The sequence below is a fragment of the Lepeophtheirus salmonis genome, chromosome 6 (assembly GCF_016086655.4).
Source record: "Lepeophtheirus salmonis chromosome 6, UVic_Lsal_1.4, whole genome shotgun sequence".
In the NCBI taxonomy this organism is placed as follows: domain Eukaryota; kingdom Metazoa; phylum Arthropoda; class Copepoda; order Siphonostomatoida; family Caligidae; genus Lepeophtheirus; species Lepeophtheirus salmonis.
Window position 1 is genome coordinate 40659352 of NC_052136.2, and position 21373 is coordinate 40680724.

The following is a 21373-nucleotide window of genomic DNA, read 5'->3' on the forward strand; positions in this document are numbered from 1 at the left end:
ATTTAAAGTTATTAGACAAAAAAAAAGAAGCTTCATGCCACCTAACTATAACTGCAGGAACGGCTACTTTTTTTTATTGCTTTTCAGCGCTAGTAAATACCTTTAACCAACTAAAAAAGAAGAAGAAATGTGAAATTGTGGTAGTGTATGTGTGAAGGGCGCGGCTAGGATACTTAACTAGACAGAACTGCAGTTTTTAGTTCGAAAAAAGGATCGACACAGCATCATTACTTATGATCTCCTTTAAAAAAGGTTTTTTTTTCGTTTTATATGAAGCGGAAGAGTTCAGAAATAATTTTAATTTCTTAATATCCCAAGGTATTTAGAAATGAAAGAGAAAATTAAAATTAAACAATCGACCGATGAATTTATTAAGGAACTTTCTTTTCTATTAATCATAATCCTTATAACATTGACTACACTACTGCCCTTCGTCGGTAGAACAAGAAGGCGAACAGATAGTGTACATAGAATATATATAACTTGTATTAATGTTTCATTAGTTCTATTGAAAGAAGAAAAAAAAAAAACTGATTAAGATAAGTGCTCATTTTATTTTAAATGGATAGAAATCTCAATCCACAAAATAAAACGTTGTTTTTACTGATATACATATTATGCGATAAGGTTGCCAAGCCAAAAAAACAAACAAAAGAAAGTTGCAATAGGATAAATAAAACCTCTTGAAAAAAGACAAAAAGAAAGACAAATATTTTAATCAACTGATAATATAATCAAAGTACTAATTTTACAAAAAACAAAATATATTTTTTTGTTCATGTAAATAAACTATTTAAAAAAAAAATTTAAACAAAGGAAAGGCACTTTTTTTCTTGATGTTGAGAGATTTATTAATGACTCATTCGCTCAACTGCATATTTATCGTCGTTTTTTTTCAAAGTCGAAATTAAAAGTTTATTCAGGATTCTTTAGAAACTGTTAGTATCATTGAATTTTTTAGGATGCCAACTTTCAAATAATGTACCAAGTGTTCCAGAAAATATGAAGATGGACAGGAAGTACCCCAATGTGGATCATCAATTCTGTTTAGAGTCCAAAAAGAGCTTACACTTATACACGCAATTGTGGTTATATTTAGATGTTCTCTTTTCAAAAATGAAGGAATAAACATAACAGCTTTGGAAAATAAAAGCACCCTAAAAAAAGTATTGCACCTGTTTTTGATAATATTTTAAACAACTCTAAATATACCACATGTTCCAGTCGGGATAAAAATTTAAATGAAAACGCAAAAAAAAAAAACCCGTCAAAATACATATAGCTGATTTGATCTTAGTACGGAGGCCAAATCATCTTTATTTCCAATACAATTATTGAACTAGATGATTTGTCCGAAAAATACCAGTAACATCACTTGGAGCAGATACTAGGTATTTATCTGGGTATCTACACCTGTTGTAGGTTTGATTGATTGTAAAGATCTTTTTGAAGAAAAAGATCGTGACAGTTGGCCCATATCTTTTTAAAAAAGTTAACGAGTGCCTTCCAACGTGTACCCCGTTTCTATAATAGAATTGTTGTCTAAATTGCCATTGGGAACTATTCATACGACCTAAGCCCATTCTCCTTGTCCTGTCGTTGAATTGTCGTCCTTGAGAAAAGGAGATTATAACCATTGTTGGGTATCCCTGGACACCGTAAAAAAAAAGAAGATGACGGATAACAACACAAAGCATCCTGTCTCCATCATGGTCTTTGGGTTCATTAGCAGTTACGAAAAGAGGATCTTCCTCCCCCCTTTTCAATGAAGGATAGTTTGTCGACACAGAGGCCTACTACAATGTGCTTAGATACAATGTCTTGCCCTGGTTGGAGACCAATTAACCCCAAGGGTGTCTATTCATGACCACAGGATGGAGCTCACTTCTGGCACCATCATCTCCAAACTTAACCCTCTGGACTATTCTTGGTAGAGCACCATGGAGAGCAAGTACAACAGCATCCACCACAACAACATTAACTCTCTCAAGTCAGCCATCAGAGAGGCATGGGAGGTCCTGTCCATACAGGCTTGTTCATAATACTTTAAATACCTCAAATAGTATTCAATTTACCGATTTTTGCATTTAAAAGTCTAATAAATAATAAATTTATGGATGGGAAATCATTCCCTGAATTATTTTTTTTTTTGTTTATTTGTGGGCATCCTGTACTTTAGAATGTCGGCGTTGTTCCTATTTGGCCATTGACCTAGGTACAATCAAATAAATGATTTGTTGTGCTTGTATCAGTATCTTTATTCATGACATTCATAACTTCATAATATGTACAGTGTTATAGTCAATGGTACCAACCGCGTCTAAAAAATATCACAAACAAACGTTAAATATAAACTTTAAAAAAAACGTCACACCCTGACCATTCTACATATGAATGTGTCCTTTAACATATTTTTTTTTCTTCTTTTTAAAGCCCAATAGGCTTTATTTACAATTCTGACAAATAAAAGTAAACAAACATTCCAATCGAATATAACACACTCCTTACACATAACTGATATGAGTTAATGAAAAAACAATAATAAGAAAAACGATGATAAAAATCACAGTTTTTTTCTTGTTTTTTCATCCATACTAGTACCCAAAAGTCCGAATTAACAACCCTTGTCAGAAAAATTAGCTAAAACATCGAGTTCTTTCTTTACTACACCTTCCAAATTTGTTGGTATGGGTTTCTTGTTACATCTGCAAGAATATATTATAACTTGAGCCCTGGGAAGATTCGGATCGGGCGCTACTACCCAATCAGTTTCTGACGTCGAGACTTGTAGTTTTTCTTTTAATTTTACTTGACACATTCTTACCAAAGGATTAACCCTATTACACTCCTAGAAAGTATGTGCTGACGTTTCTATTTTCTCGCTACAGAATTTACAGTTCATACCCTCATCCACGTTACTCGACTTATTCATATAAATTTATCAGGTAGCGATTTTGTAGCATAACATATTTTTAAGTATGCCGTTAAAAAGACTTATTAATAAAGCCATAAAATATGTATGACCCTGTATAAAATCAACAATATTGTCTTACAATAGTTCTTTTAATAGAAGTAAGTATTTTGAATCTCATATACCATATCCACACAAAATAATTTTGTACACATATTCCAAACACTTCTTTTAATGGTACGAACAGAGCAATCTACTAAATGTACATTGTACCTAGAAAATGCTAATTAGATTACGTATGTTGATTGACCATTTAGGTAATAAGAGTACATTCATAAATATAAATGAAAAAATTAACAATGATAATGAAAGTTACCTTGAGGCTCCATGATATGCTTTTGCGGAGAGCATAGGTCATTGTAGCTTTTTGCGTTAAAATTGAAGGATGATGTGTAGATAAAGAGGTTTCTGGAAAAAGAGAATAATAAAATTTGTTTAAAATAATGGTCCATTATTTTTTGATCGATTTGCATGTGTATTTATAAGAATCAATTCAAAGAAAGAGTGGGAATAAAGCGTGACGTCACTATTATTGATGTCTGCCTTTCGTCATAACAATAAAATGCCTTTTTAAATTAATAGCAAGGAAAATATTGAAAATTGGTACCAACAATTAAAGGGACTTAAACCTTCCTGTATATCAAAAAGAAGTCACACCATTGTCTAGTTTTATAATATCTCCTTTATAATACCCTAAAATGTATTAAAGATATGTTATCATATCGTTATACAATCCTATTTCTATTTAGTAGAAACAAATTAACTATCAAAGTGGACGAAATAAGATATGTTTTTCCAATGATTCTATATTTCTTGTCCCTAATCGATCAAAAACAAATTTAAGACAAGTAGAATCTAGCAGTCTTTTTAATACATAATACTTTGATTTAATTTAAATATCAGTGTCTATCATTGGCATCAAGTAGTATTCCACAGAGATGTTAAGTATTATTTATTTTTAAAACCATTTGATGAAGTTTTATAAAGATTTATTGGAAATGTATTCTTTTTCTGTAATAAAGATACACCCTTAGAGCCCCCAAAATGGCGTTTCCAATAATTATGATGCCATTCCTTACGTAAGTGAAAACGTTTTATAGTGTAGTGTAAGTCAGCTTTAATATTTGCATATAGTCCTGTATTCTACCTATATTATCTAACCTGAATCAATTTAGATTCAATTTTTTACAGAATTTACAGACAATTCGAAATCAAGCTCACTAAGAAATCCCCAATATCAGGTTTAGTAAATAGCAGAACAGTTTGTGAGTTATGTTCTTAAATTCGGTTCTACCCAAGTCCAAAGTTTAATTACCCATGTCTATCGAATTTAATTTTCATGAAGTCATTCAATACCATTTTTCATATCTTTTGAACTAAATTTAGATCCTAAATTAGGATCCATAAAACACTGAACCCCATTTATATTGACAACAATATTGAGAACTGTATCATATATCCAGGCTTGTGAACAAACCCCAAAAATTGAATGGCGTTCAATGAACGGATTTTTTTTAACCCCAAACGCTAAAAATGAGATTTTGCGTTCCGTTCCAATAATATTTACAAAAAAATCAAGAAATCAGAGTTTATATATTGTTTTATTTTTTCAATATGATTTAAAGGGCTGATAAAGCAAAGACGAACTCTTGGGATATTTATTTAGTGGCAGTGACACAAAGGGTGATAATTTTGAAAAGTCTTATTAGCCATGAAAGTTACTAGAACGGAACGCTTACACGCCTGCTTCCTGCTTATATCTACTGTAAAATATGTACTCGTGTATAATAGTATTATTGAATAGAGCCAAGATAATCTTTTTTATATAATAATGTGAAATACGTAAAAGGGATTAATGCAATATCTATTAATATCAAATATAATTAAGTATTGTAGAATTATCCAAACCCCTCCTTTAAAACAAAACAAGAACAATACTTGTGATATCATATGCATTTAATTAAATATATTGTAATATATACAAGAACAGAGAAAAAAAAAGAGTCATTTCTTCTCTGTTCATTTTTAATTAGTGCAATTAATTTGCATAGTCCATATATTATATTAAACATATGTTTATAAAATGTGTATGATTCTACGTATTAATTTAATCCCTTTTCAAAAAATTAACTCCTAATTGTATCTATCCATTTATTTTATTTATAATAATTAGGATTGTAAATCTAGGGCATTTTTTGACCTCGGAGTAGAATTGATGAACATCGCCGTAATTCCTGCCCAAGGGCGTCCGAAGGCTGTGGGCTGTAGCCCCCCCCCCATATTAAGGATTTTTGTTTTTCACTAGAATTTTTCTTGGTTAAGATGAAAAAATTTTACGATAAAATAAGGCTAGAATGTTTTTTTCAAAGATTTATTTCGTTAAAAATAAGTAATTCCGGTAAATTATGCAGAAGAGCAAAAAAATTAATATTTGCAATTATTTTACTAAGGTATTAATTTTTAATGAATAGCTGTGGATTTTGATTGTTTTTTTCTTATAAGTTTAATATTTGAAATTGTTTGTAAATAGCAGTGGATTTTGGAACTTTTTTTCGAAAAATTTAAATTTTCTGTGAAGAGCTATGGTTTTAAATTATTTTCCACAAAATTTAATTTTTTGTGATCAACTATAGATTTTAGAATTTTTTTTAAAAAGATTTAATTTTTTGTGTATAGCTATGGATTATTGGATTTTAGAAAATTAATCCATGGAATTTTTATCAAGTTTTGAAATAAGTGTTGCTTACAATATGAAACATATGGTAACCACGATCAAATTATTCAAGAACTTGACTTGTGAGAAACACTTTGATTAAAATGATTTTTTCCTACATCTCCCAATAACCCAAGTCACCAAAAAACATCTTTCAAGCTTCCTATTCAATTTTAGTAGTACTTGACACGCCAACTACAAATCTGTCAATTGTTTTTTTGTATCGAATCTAGTTTTTGAGAATTTTCGAATTTAATTTTTTTTCTTAGTACTTAAGCAAATTTTGATTCAACTTTTGAATATTAAAAAAGTTAGTAATTTACTGAAAATGAGTTTATTCTTTTTAAATTTTATGTTGATTTTAAATAAATGTTCTGATATATTTTTTGCAATGCCCTATATAATTCATGAGCAAGAGTAGATTAACAATGGTCAGCTGAAAAAAGAATAAATTGAGTTTGAATTATCATGTTAGTGCGATGATACCATGTGATAGGTATAATCTGTTGTTTAATTATGTTGAGAGTTAGACTTATGAGATAATACGAAATTTATTTTATTACTTGATATATATTTGGATATATTTGAGTCATTAATGGGCTTTACTTTTAAACTTCTTAGATAGTTGAGAACCATAAGAATTTTAGCTATAGTTTGAAAATTTGATTTGATTTGAGAGACTAATATTCTCCCAATATGGCTTTTCAAATAAAATCTGTAAATTTATTATCCTTTTATTATGAATATGAATTTTATCTACTTTAAGGGTGCCGTTTGCAACACACTCAAAGGAATATTAGTAAAAAAAATTGAAACGTAATTAATTATATTATATTTCAATATGACTTAAGTAAATTATTAATGCTTTATATTATGTTTATAGTGATTTTTCGGAGTGCAATAATATTATTTCTCTTTTCCCAATAACCCCCGTAATATTTTTACATCTGAGACCTTTGATTTTGATAAAAAAATTATCATAACATGATAAAACAAACATCTCACAGTAAAAAATAAATGTAGTGGGTCTACAAGGTCGCCCGCAGAAGGTGGGTGGGGAGCCTGTAGCCCTCTCCCCAATATTCCAAAAAATATATATGGAATATGTATGTGAATATCTATGGATTTTTACATAAATTTTTGTGAACAGCCGTGGATTTTTGAATAAAAATTTCGAAAAATTCAAAAATAAAGCCCCCCTTCAAAATAAAACAAATATATATATATATATATAATTCTGCATACGCCCCTGGTTGTGTCAGCTATTATTTATTTGGACCTGCCAATCTTAGGACCGGCCCAGACCATCGGTCCTATGGACTGGTAGTACTAGAACTTACAAAAAAAAAAATTAAATAAACTTGAGATATGTCCTCAAGGACCAAATTTTATCATTTTTTAGAGGCTGATATGGGCCTGGGCAATATGAAAATTGAGAGGTTTAATTTGTTCACACAAATATTAAAAAAAAATAATATTAAATAAATTTAATTCACTTACAATTATATTTATTCACCTGTATAAAAAGTACACCTTAATAAATAAATATTTGATAAAATGAAAGAACTTATGTATTATTACTTATCTGCATTCATAGTATACTACAATATACAATATAAAATAAATTTATATTAACGTTATAAAAGAATAAAAAATATTGAATGCATTTAAGGTTAATTTCCAATTAATTCCACTCCAATTAATTTTAAACAAAATTCAATATTAATTCTATGTACATGATTATAATTTTATTTTGCAAACTTTTCCATCGCCAAAAAAACTAACAGAATAAAATATACTTACTCATTTCCTGATACAGCATTATATGTGATGACTAAACTCGTTGAGCTAACGACTTTAAGGGGCAGCAAATCCTGTAAAGAGTGTTTATAATATTAGTTTTAATTAAATCTTAAAAAAAGTTATTATTATATTGTACATGTAAATATATGTATTGGATTTAGATGAGGAATAATTAAATATTGAGCACAATTTGAAACGTTTGATAACTAAGGCTACATTAAAAAATTGCAATTTTTAGATGACTGTATTTAGAAAAATCCTTTTTGTAAACTTATTATCTCTAAAATACATGATATACAGCGTGCGGTCGTTGTTTAACAACATGCACAAGTAAGACGTTATCTATTGTTTTATCGGCTAGCCAGAAATGTTAAGCGTAAGTTTAAAAAAAATGGCATCGATCAACAAACTATTAATTCCACTATTGTAGAAAAGGTAGAGTGTCCTTGTTGCGATCTACGACGCACGAGACAATAATGAGATCACAAACTTCATACAGCTGGACAGGTTCTTTGTCCCAAGTGTCAGGAAGGAAGTGGAAGTGATTATGAATCAACAGTAAAGCGTGCTGATCATAAGATGAGTTCATAACTTTTTTGACTTTGTTGGATTCAAGATTTGACTTCCAAGCGTCAATCTCATGGACTCCCTTATGTTTGTCACAGTTGAGTGGCACACGAACAGATTCTTCTGCAACACATTATCCAAGCTAATGTCCACGATCCGAGAGAAATCTACCAAAGGATACTGTTATTCTTATGCGAAAGACGATTATATTTAATAATAGTTTTTTTTTAAATGATTCAGTTTTCATTTGGCATTGATTTTTATTAAAATCGGGTGATTAGTTTAGGAGAAAATCCATGTATAACAAAAAAAAAAAAAAAAATAGTAATGGTTGTTAAATAGAGGTCGCGTCCTGTACATATATAATTTAAAAAAATTAATTAATACATTTTTCAACCTTAAAATTAAACCAAATGGATTAACGATAACTACACGATTACTCTATCCCACTGAGTTGGCTACAAAATTACTTTTCTACCGCAAAGGGGCGCCCTAAATTACTCTATAATTTAATTCCACACTGGGAATCTCACGTGTAATTTTGTTTTGTTTTTCCTTTATCATTAAATTCTACCAAATAATTTTACTAATCTATTTTAAATAAGAATTCCCCCTTATTAATTAATCTAATTTTATTCATACTGTCCCTTTTAATTCTACCAAATTATATCATTTCATTTTACCATATTATTTCATTAGATTTGATCAGAGTGTTTTACTATCTTTTATCAAGAGTCGACAATATTCGCTTTTTATAGCCTCTAGTCGAAACCAAACAAACAGATAAATAATTAACTACACAACCTCCAATAAAGCACTCTTTTATTTGACTATTAAGAGATACATTCTACAAGGGGAAGACAAAATTATTTATACCAAAAGAGAAAATGATTAATCTGAGGTATTTCTGAAATTACACCTTGCGGCGGAAAAAGTTTTCATGCCGCCAAGACAACCTCTTGAAGCAAATATGCACTTTTAATGGCTGTGTTTATAGCTTTTTTTTTTTTAAATATACTTCAAAACTTCATACTGATCGAAGCTTGGACTTCGAATAAGCTTTAAAGCGGTATTTGACTTTCAACCACTGTGTTGCATATAGGTAAACTATGTATTTTTTCCCAAATAAATAAAAATTATATCTAATAGTTGTATTTTTTGAGTGAAAAAAATCATAAACTCAAACACAAACAAAGTTCAAATTTTGTGACATATTACATTTTTAATTTGAATAACATAAAAATATCAATTTGTGGAGCATATTCCATGAACAAGCAATATCTTTTAATTATGTGTGTAAAAGACCCAGCCTAATTTTTTTAAAGGATACAGCTGACTAAGCTACCTAAGCAATACTTTATAAAAACTTTTTAGAGAGTTGCATATATAAAAACATTTGTTGATGTGGATGCAGCTTACAAGCCGGTGTCTACCACTGTCTTAGAGTAATAAGGTTGCATTTATGAAAATATGATAAATACATGTCAGTGTTCATTTCGTCAGCTATGAATAAACGAAATATATTCGTCAAGGAATGTTTTTAGCGTGACAATTTCTAAACCAAAGCGAAACAAAACATTTTTTTGGAATTTTTCTTCTGACTAAAAAGAGAAAGGAAATAAAGACGACCATGAATTTGATGCAGACGGGATAAATATGACAAACAAAACGAGATGAAGATTAGTATATATAATTTGTATGAAATCATTGTTCATCCGCAATTAATAATTAATTATAAGGATAATAAATTCGGATACTATGATGTTCAAAACAACATCTTTTTGACAGAGGAAAAACATTTACTTTTGATTAATTTCATCATGGCAGATTACTTTTTTTATTACATTGATTAAAATAAAGTAATTATATTTAATATTGCATAAATTATAAAAAAATACGATTAAAACTTTAGCTTTATACAGATGTATGACATAAAACTTAAGGTTTTTCCTTATTCATATAGCAAAATAAAAAACAGAGAGAGAGAAAAGGCTGAAAAGAAGAGAACAGAATGAATTTAGAAAGTAGCACTACTTAGCTAGACCAACTCTACCCTCTTTCTAAGATTCTTAAATATAATTATATACAATGATGAAAATCCAGTATAAAATGAGCATATTAAATAAAAATCAACATGATAACGCTGACACTTTGAATAATGTTTTGGAGGAGAGAAAGAATCATGCTCGTGACATTTTATTAGATCGGCTACAATCAGTTGTTACAAGTAAGGAAGAAGAAAAGGATATATCCAAGGACATTTGCTAGAATTACTCGGTTATCGATCCCCAATTCTACTCTGAGTCCAACAAGGACTTACAATTTTTACTCTGCAACAAATCCTCAGGGTCTTTTATGAGCACATACGAATGTTCAATCGGGGTTTGAAGATAATTGAATCTATTTAAGAAAGGATGCTCACTACTCAGGAATTAATGACAGCTGCTAAGGATATGAAAATTCCCTCTTTATATTATCAATTACAAATTAACGGATTCTAAATCTTAATCTTGTTTACGTGAGAGTGTTGTTGTTGGCAACCTCAACAGAGTTTTTATTTTCTCAAGCTGCTATTAATATTATTTCATTCTTAATTAGAGAACATATAAGTATAAAGTATTCACGAGTGTGTGTGACTCAGATTAGAAATGATGATGGAAAAAGGAGTCATTCTTGTCTACCCTCATTGTAAGATACCAAGTGTAGTTTGTATTTAATTCCTTCATTTCCAAACTGTTCGTGCAAATTTAATACAACATCATGACAGCTAAGCTGCTCTCCTCTCAAAGATTCATGTTTCATATTGTCAGGATTGCCAAGTTAATTTTTGGTATCTTTTTCTTTACATACCCAAAATGTTGGTGATATAAAACACTATGTAAATATTATAATAAGAAAAAATTAACTAAAAAAAATGTATAAAACAACTTTTTATTGTCCCATTGTGTTACAATATAAAAGTTGAAAGATGAAGTGTTTCCCCTACTTTGCATTGTTTGAATTTCTCTGTAAAAATGAGGCCCTCATCTCATGTTCGGTATATACATAGTCACGTATAGACTGCTTGAGGGTACTTTTGTTGCATATATATGGGTAAATAGCTGCTGATAGGTTATCAGTAAATTATTCAACTTCTTAATGGTTTTTCTCTTTCTTTTTATTTTCTCTAAAATTTTAGTTCTTCGTAATAAAACCTGGAACTGTAAAAGCCATGTTTTCCATTTTTATTCTCATAGTCAATCTATATTTATAAATAGAGTTGTTTAAAATATGACCTGACTGTATATAAAATGAAATAAAACGAAAACTGACATGTTAACCCTAACGACTTGAAGAATGTTTGAAAGAAAAGCAGCCTAGATTTCATGACGTTTCATTGTATTGGCTGCAGGTAGCTATGAGAAGAAGGAAATAATCACAAACTGGATGGTCTATTGAAATCCGAACTCTTACTAATTCAATAATTAATTAACGTGGGGATATTGAAATTAATTCATATTTCGATATATTAAAGAACAAGCAATTAGCTACAAAAAAAAACAACACACACACACAGTCAAACACACTTGAGCTCTCTAGCTTATGTACAAGGGGAGGCCACTTTTGACACCAGCAATGAAAGAACCCCATCTTCTCTATTGTGAGACTCTTTTGAGTCAATTTGGATACTTTTTTTATACCTTTGCCCCCCCCCCCTACAGCCCTGATGCCAGCCCCTCGACAACACCTTTTGAGTGCATGTCGAAGGGAAGGCCTGCAGTGTCCGTCATCAACACACCGAAGCCCTCATAGCCACTGTCAGCCAGCAGTGACACGTCATGACAGAGGACTACATTTGCAGTTGGTGACAAGCCTTCCACCGCCGCCTGGAAGCCATCATTTCCGTTAACGCTGGTACATTAATGATTAAGAAAGGTCAGAAAAACATCTATTTATGGTATTGTTTTTGTTGAAATTCTATAGTTAACTTATAAATTATATCCTGTCGAATTTTAAAGTTCAAAGTGTTTGGATTTTAATGGACCAATCGCTATCTAGTATAGTATGGACGTATGTAAAAAAGAATAGCTCCAACGGCAATCCTCTATTATACTCTGTCTTACACTTTATAACTCACAAAAAATTCATCAATATTTCTCCCCGTCACTCATCCATGTCACTCCTTGTTACTTTACACTTAGATCTTCCCTCTCCAAGAACGAAAGAATAATGATAACAGCTTTGTAAAAATAAAATAAAACATGGTTCAGATTGCCAACTAAAAAACAGTCGTTTTAGGTAATATTTTCTACAATTATATATATAAATAATTGATATGAGTCTAACATGCGGTGGATTGAGGAAAGTACAAAAGCAAGCTGTTGGTATATATGTATGTATTTTAATGTTCTATTAGGGGTGGGGGGGGGGAATTAAATATTCCTTGGCAATGTATCAAAAACCATCTACAAAAAATGGAAGCAAATATATGTGTATATATTTAGATATTATAGGGCCATGTTAATTGTATCTCTCGACCTTTATCCTAAAAATAGAAAAAAAGGGCCAAGAAATACCTATAAATATGTATAAGGTCACTAAGAGCGATGATTTAGTATATTCAGGATTTTTTTTTTTTTTTTTTTTTTTTAACAATTTGAATATGAAAAGTATAGATATGTTGTACTGTGTCGGTCCCAATTTAGGAAGGAAGACTGCAGTTCCTACCCATTCAGTCTTGGTCTTGTTCACTTCAATCCTGTATATCGGTCCTAAAAACATAAAAAGTTCGGTCTTTGATGACGTCAATCAACTTCTTCTTTCTTTTTTATCAGTTCTAGTACTGACAGTTCGACGAATCTATAGTCTTAAGGACTGGTCTTAAGAATTGACCCACTCAAGACTATAGAATGTGATTATTGCGCATAAGGGTTTGTTTTTTAGCAAGGTAAGAGTAGGGGCTAGAACCAATACATAAGTGGGCTGAAGTAAAGCTTTCTAAAATGAACAATTTTAAAATTCTATTTTCCATTGTTTTTTAATTATTATTATTTTGGAAAGTAAGAAGACTAAGGTCATCTAGGCCCTTAAAAGTCGGACTCACACTCCTAGAGATAAGAAATATAGAGTAATGATGTGCAGAAGAAGTTGAGAGCGTTATAGTTGTCCAAAACATTCAAATTGTAGTAGTAATAAATAGATATGTGAACAACATAGAGGGTGGTTCATAAATTTTTTATATGCGATCCTCACTGTATTTTACAACTGATTATATTTTTCAATATGAAACTTTTCCGTTTTCATAGAAGATGTTGTCATCAATCAATGACTGGGATTTTTATCAAACTGGTAGTTAGCTATTAAGACAATAGATCAATAACAACTGATGAAAATACAACAAAAACAAACAAAGATGTAGTGCATCAGCTGTTTTCATTCATTTTCTTAAGTGGACTATTGTATGATTTAAAGTTTGCTGACTCTACGTATCATGAACTCAAAAGGATATTACATGATTTTTATACTAATTTGTATCAATAAAAGGGAACCGGCTAAAATTCTTATTCTTTCATTAATACTTATTTTGATACAGTAATCAATACAATGTATACAATATATATATATATATATATTGTATCTTGGTATAATTATTTCTCCCCTTATTATTTTATAAAAATATTAATTCTTATTTTTGAAAATCTAAAATACTATATTTTGAAAAACTTTAGTAAAATCCATTGGCAACAGTCTTCTTGTACATCTAAATGTATATATCAAAAATGGTAAAAATTCAAAATCTAGAGCTGTTAAGAAAAATTAAATTTTTTGGGAAAAAAAAATTCAAATTAAATTTGAAATATACATATATATATTTTTCTGGGAAAAAGTTTCAAATATTAAATTTTTGGAGAAAAATTTAAATGCCATTCACAGAAAATTATTTTTTTGGAAAAAAATTTCAAATATTAAATTTTCTAAATAGTAAAAAGCAAGAATGTAGGAGGTACCAGCCTACCCCCTGCAGACACCCTTACTAATTTATTTGTTTTTATAAAATAAATATCTATATAAGTAAGGGTATATAAGTTGGTGGAGTTAAGAAACAATCAGGAAAGAGGGGTTATATACACATATATTTCGTTTGATCCGTTTGTAGGGATTTTAGGGGATTTAAAGGGGGAGCACTAACAAAGCTAACATATAAGAGAAGAAAGTGATTTCATGGGGAATCATCAATATTAATGATGATTCAAGGAGTTCTTTCAACAACAAAATACAAAAAATGTGAGGAACTATGTTTTATTTTGATATATATATATTTTTCATATACGTATGAACTATATAGGGAAGAATGGAAAATAAATACATAATATGTCACCCGCAATACAAAAGCAAGCAAGAATTATTTTTCTCAAATTGAGACAGGTTCACATTTGTATTCTTTAAAAAATAATTAATTAAATCAGAGATTAGGACTTAGAATTATGCAGCAGAGCAAAAAATTTAATATTTTGAATTTAATTTTAATTTTTTTTCTAAGAAATTTAATTTTTTTTTTTCAAACTTTTTTTTTTCAAAAAATTTCATAGCTGATCTTTGGTTCCCAAAAATGTAATTTTCTGTGAGTAGCTATGGATATTTTTTTGGAAAAAAAATCCAAAAACCAAGCCATTCCAAAGTATGATCCTGCAAACTCCCCTGATTAGGTACTCTTTAAGGTATCTTATATTTTCTGAAGACTTGAACTGTACTCAATGAAAAAACTACAGGACTTGAGACTCAACTTGAACTGGTGGTATAATGATTTTTCTTCAACTTTGACTATTATCTTCAATTTTTATCAACTATTTGTTCTGATTAATCCTTTACATGGACTGCAAATTGCACTTCAAATGACAAAATCTTCGTCCTAATTATAAAATTAAAAATTATATTTAAAAGGGTCATGCTTAAATATCGATCATCAAATGAAGGATTTAAACTATAATGAACATTATATTGTATCTCAGTATATCCCAGAAATGTGAATACAATTGGACTTTATGTGGATATGATGTACAAAGATCAATGGGACATTTCTCCTTTCCTTGGTTTTTGTTCAAAGTTGTTTTAATGTTAACACATCACATAAATATATTTATTTTACGGTACAAACAAAAATCCATCATCCATTTCAAGAGTCTATCAATAAATGTTGATACAAAACAAATCACAAATCATTTATATTTCGTGACATTATAATCAAATAAGAAGAGATGTTACAGGCTTATGGAAATGAAAACCTCTAAGAACTCCCTAAAAGGCTTAAGCAACCCTTATTTGGTCTTGTTTATGTAAATACCAAAATGATTGAAGGAGAAAGCTTAATGTTGTATGCAAGGAGATGGGAGGGGACATCAAGTCAAATAACAATTGACTTGAAATTTCAGGATTTCCTCTATGGAAATTTATATATGTTATTGATGTATAAAGTTAACACAAAAACAATTTTAAGCAAAAATCAAGGAAAGGAGAAAATCTCCTTATTTTTATCGTTACATAAAAGCCCAATGTTTGGGCCCCCTACAAGATTTGAGTTCAAGCTTCTAGGATTATTTGTGATACCCAAGAATGTTCACTATAGTTTAGAGCATTTATTCAGTTTTTGAGACATCATTTAGCCCCAATACAATACTAAATAAAACCTATCCATTTCCTACTGTAGATGAAATTTTGCTCTTTAAGTGGAATTTGAAGTTTCTCTAACGGATTAATCCCAATTCATAGAAATGGAAAATACTTCATTCCAGCTTGCTATTGTATTGCGGGTCCATTCAGCTCCATTTTGTGTAATGATCATATCAATGAACATTTATTTTGTATCCAAAAACTATAAAACTATTTTTAATGTAGCGTTTCAATCCTGGAAGATTACTTAATAAACTAAAGAACAAAAACAGTTTTTTTCCACATTATTAGAAGGTATGAATGAACCATACTTCATGACTACATGTATCCAAAGACAAACACATAAGTTGTTTTGTTATTTATATATGTAATTCAGAGGTCAACTTTCTCACAAACAAAGATATTGATTTATGGGTTATTTTTGTTTATTTAAAGAACAATCAAATTCATGAACATAGGATAATACATTCAAGTAGATCTGATTTGTTATGGCTGTAGTCAGTTACCTATTATGACGTACAAAATTATTTTTTCAAAGTAGGGGGATGTAAGTTGGTATAGAATGATCCCTAAGGGTTATATTTACTTATCAATAAAAATCACAATTATGGATGAATCAGTTTTATGTAAGAATGGATACTTCATTCAAAGGGTTTATTCCTAAGTAGCGTTGGATTGACTTCAGCAGTTTAGTATTTTTATTTGAAAAAGTTGGACAAGATCCTTGAATCATAATTAGCAGATCTATTGTTTTGAAGACATAGTCTATTAACCCTTTCAAACCCATGAGGTATCTGAAAGTATTATTTGTTAAATGAGAATTTTTCTAGATCTCTAGGATCATACTAACATAATTCAAATATATAAAAAAATTATATCTCATCCATTAACCGAGAAATTTATGGGAGACTGGTCTCCCTTTGGGTGTGAAGGGTGTTTTTTTATCCTAATCAAATCTATGTAAGTTCAATTACTTCCGCCAATACAGTTGAGCAGACGATATGTTTTGGCCTCTGTTTGTTTGTTTGTCGGTTGCAAGGTGCGAGGATTATATAGGATCACAGTAAGAACTCATAAAATTTTGAAAGGCCAAGGTCAAAGATCAAAGTAGTACAAAACGTTAAAAATACATAATCGATTGGAAGATATATATATATAGAGGTAAAGAACTCAAATTGTTGTTATTTTGTAGGTTATTTACCCATTTGTGACCCTGAGTGGGTTAAATATTTTTCTTCTTTTTGTTTATAGGGATTCATCTTTAAGTCTAAATTAATGTTTTTGGGGAGAAATGAAAGACTAATTGCGTTTTTTTGGGGGGGAAAATATTGATAGGATTCAGGATTAGACCTGATGGATGGTTTTACGTCAGCAATAAATATGAAAGTCCACCTTTGCTCTTCGACTTTTCTCATATCTTTCCAACGGTTTAATACATAAGCGCTCTTGGAGTAATCAAGCAATTCATTTTTCTATTTTCATCTGTACATTGATTGTACATATATTATATACAAGATCAAATTTGTTCTCAAATACATAATCTCACATTCCCTAAAAAAAATAAATGCTTCTTACTCTTGATTGAGCTTATGATAAGTTATAAATAATAAGAATGGACATAATCCACCCTGTATTCTTTTTTAAAAAATACAATTACTTTTTTTTTGTTCATTCTAAATGTCTGTTACTAAAAGTTATATATTTACTTGCAAAACTAGTTCAGAAAAGACATTTTTCAATTATCCAATTTAATAATATTTTATGTAAAATATTCATGATGTAACATTTCTCTTGAAAGACATTCATAGTATGGGTATGGAAATAAATATAAAACCAATATTTATGTCACTAAAGCTATAAGGTTAGAAAAATGACCTTACTTTCATTTCTAAAAATAATAAAAGCACTTAAAGAAATCGATAATAGAATATTGAAGGCATTGCATGAAAGAGACACTAATAAAAGCCTACAAAGTAGGCAGAAGCTTGAAGGTGAATAAAGTTTTATTGAGAGGATGTCTCTTCTAGCAAATGTTAAAAAGAATAAAGAGTAAAAATGAGATATATAGTCCGTCAACATAAAAACAATATTAAATAAAAATCAAAACAGGGATAAAATCTTAATTTACATATATATATGTATTCGAGATCTGTTCAAAAAGTAAGGGAACTTAGTATTTTTTTAGGAGAAAATATTTATTTATTCATCAATATTTATGTTGTTCCCTACAGAATAATCCCCCTCAGATACAATACACTTGTGCCAACGCTATTTCCAATCCTACAAGCACTTCTCATAAACACTTTTTGGCATAGCCTTCAGCTCTTACAGCGATGCATTCTTTATCGTCTCAATCGTTACAAATGCCCATACTTTCAAAGGTTTCTTCAGTTTTGGAAACAATAAAAAGTCAAATGGGCCAAAATCCGGTTAATATGGTGGCTGAAACATGATTGTAGTGTTGTTTTTGGGCAAAAAAATGCGATGATTCTTTTGGTCAATATTAAGCAGTGTCAGAACAAACTTCACTGACACGCGTCTCATGGACAAAACGTTCGAAAAAAAATTGTGGCACGAGCCAACCGTTTTATCAATATCCTCAGGAATTCTTAGATTATGATTCGACAGTTTTCATCTGTTGTTGACGTGCTTGAGCGTCGAGAGCAAGGCTCGTCATTGGCATCTTCCTGGCCATTTTGGATGGGTTTGACACAACTTGTAAACACATTTTTTACCCCTAATAGTTTCATTATTAATATCTCAAGTATTTTGAAGCACTTAATTTCATTTTTTAGACACAATTTGATGCTGAATCTATTTTTTCCCCTACTTTTCAAAGAATAAAAAATCCCGGAACACACAAAATACTTATTACCGTTATGTAAATCGATCATACCAAATATACCTTGGCCATATTATATGGTTTGTTTTCAAATTTATGGTACACGTTATGATACTTAATAATTTTAGCTGTAGTTAAGAACCTTTGTTTGATTTAAGAGAATATAAAGTGTAGATATAGAACAATACAGTAATACATTCATATATCAAGGTTTTAAAATTATTTTGTTTGAAGAAACATGCATTATATTCAAATAAGACAAAAGAATTATTAAATATGGAAAAGTAATTTGTTTAACAACTCTATTTGTTCTCGCAAGGAGTTAGTTTTCAAATCTCCCTTTAAAAAAATCGTCTGCCTTCAAGATATATATATATCAATGTATACGAATCCCTCCCAAAGTTTCATTGTATCTCATATTTATTTAAAAGTCTGTTTTTGGTGTTATCATACATAAAATCCAAAACAGTCGAACAGATCTGTCTGAAATTTAGCGTGATCACGTATAAAATAACTAAGCATGTCCCTGTGATTTTTTTTGGCCTCCAAGGTCCTTAAGAGCCTGTTTTTGACCGAAATGAAACATCATTTTCCTTCTCTTTTTCTTTATCTTTCTCTCTGTGTCTTACCTCTTCGATTCTACTAGTGTTGAGACTCGGTCGAACACTAAATTTTTTCTTTTGGTTCGGTCTTAAATGATTTTTTCTAGGCCAATTTGGACCTATTTTTTGGTACAGACCACAGTGTCAGACCCTGGGCTGATTTTTTTCGATCTAACTTTGTAGACCGATTTTGATTCAGTCTCACTTTCTGGACCGATTTTATTTCGGTTTCAATTTATGGACCGATTTTTTCGGTCTCATATATTATGCAATACCTATTGTTTTCTATATCAACTGTCATTCATTTTTTTCAAAAAAAACCTCAAAAGTACAAGATTGGTTCTAGAACAAATACTGTATACATATAAGAGACGGCAGGATCAAAATTAATCCGAATATTTCTAATAACTCGGATAAGGTCATTGTTCTTGAAAAAACATATGAAGCTTTTTTATAAATAATTTATCTGTAAAATCGGTCTAGACCGATTTTTTCATTTGGACCGATCTAGACCTTATTTTTATATGAGACCAGTCCAAAACGAGTTTTTTGGTACCGAACTAAATCGATTTTTTTCATTTGGACCTTATTTAGACGGAATTTTTATTTGAGACTATTCCAGACCGAGCTTTTTTGTTGGACCAAACCAATTCGGTCCAACAAAAATATAACGCTCTCAGACCAGTCTAGGATTTCCAGACCAAAAGCCAACACTATATTCTCTATGCTTTCAACATCCTTGTCTCTGTTTCTTTTCTTAATCCTTCAGTTTTTGGTTCTATTCCCCCTTTTTCAGCCGTTCAACAGGGTACCCTCTGCTACTATATATATATAAAATAAACCTATTTATTTAAGTAATTATATAAAGGTTTTCATAATTTTTTGGGCATAAACCTCCCCCCAATGATGAAACCTTGTAATATCCCTGGTTATATTTATTACTCTACAACCATTTGATTCTTAACGCAAGCATAAATCAAGCATTTTTAAGGGTGAAATATATTTATTCATTTTAAATAATACCATGATAAAACAATGGAAATATTATTACCTGATTAAAACAAACAAACAAACAAAGGAGAAGCGACAACTGCATTAATATTAAGTCAACGATACAAGGATAGAAAACAAAAAAGCAAATCCTGCAAATTCAGAGATCTGATAAATAAAATAGATTTTGAGCTAGTTCTGACAAATAATTATTAATCACGTATCTTTTGTTTTTGTTTTGATTTTAATCGCAGAGCTTCTGAGTCGTTTTAACCACGAGAGATTCAGGGCCTTCCACATACCTACTATGCGTGTAGAACCAAGATCCCAGAATAAAGTATGCTAAACCAAGGAGTACGTTATTTATATGGAGGGATCATTATTTTTCCCCTCTTGCATGTTTTGGCCAAAATGATATGTTGTAAATGTGTATTATTTACATAAAATAAATAACGTACTCCTTGACTAAACTTCTGAATAAAAAAATATTGATAGTAATAGAAAATCCTTTACTTCACGATATACGACAACAATTCAGTCACTTTAGTCCAGGGATGTCCAACCCGTGGCACGGACACTCTATTGATGTTTAAGTGCGGATCACTACTCATTCTCCCTTCAAGTTGTATTTTTAGTAAAAATTGTCACAATTTCATCAGACCACGTCGAACGTGCATAATACGTATAAACATTAAAAATATTTGAGCCCATCAAGTATTTTCTGAGACTCCGCAGGGGCGTCCACAAGGGTGAGAGGCCAAATATAATAATTTTTTTAAAAAGTTATTGGTTTGGTGAAAAAAATTTAATGAGAAAACAAAAAACCAAAAACTTTTTTAATGACAAATGTCATTCGATCAAATTATATAGTAAACATTTTAATATTTAATAGTTTTGTTTTATGAAGCCATTTTAACTAAATTAAATTTAATAGGTTTTGTTTGCCACTGACCTTTGACCTTAATCTCTCCAAATCTATGGACTATTATTTTTAAGATATATAATTTTCTTACAAAGTTTTACCAAAATCGGTGTGGATTCATATTTAAAAACAAAAAAACCTTGAGGAAAATCATAATTTCCGTTCAACTGCGTTGGCAGAGGTTTAAGGATTAATCTAAAAACCTGAATTTATCCGTAAATAGTGTAAGGAAAAATGATCTTTTATTTCTTTGGAGGCAATTTCCTTGAATCCTTTGGATATTACACCTTAAGAATTTCATTGTAGATTATTCTTA

At 30.1% G+C, this 21373-nt stretch overlaps 1 protein-coding gene across 2 annotated transcripts in view; it reads right to left on the reverse strand.

The window, feature by feature from the left end:
* Nucleotides 1-21373, reverse strand: part of LOC121120035 (uncharacterized) — a 137700-nt gene that overhangs the window by 38549 nt on the left and 77778 nt on the right. Inside the window, exons 11-13 of one of the 2 annotated variants that reach the window (XM_071889436.1) lie at nucleotides 7488-7558; nucleotides 2480-3379; nucleotides 826-1399 (exon numbers count right to left, since the gene is read on the reverse strand). The gene's annotated coding sequence lies outside the window, so the exon portion shown is untranslated. Of the gene's footprint in view, nucleotides 1-825; nucleotides 1400-2479; nucleotides 3380-7487; nucleotides 7559-21373 lie in introns of those variants that run through there. The other variant, XM_071889435.1, reaches the window with a different exon arrangement.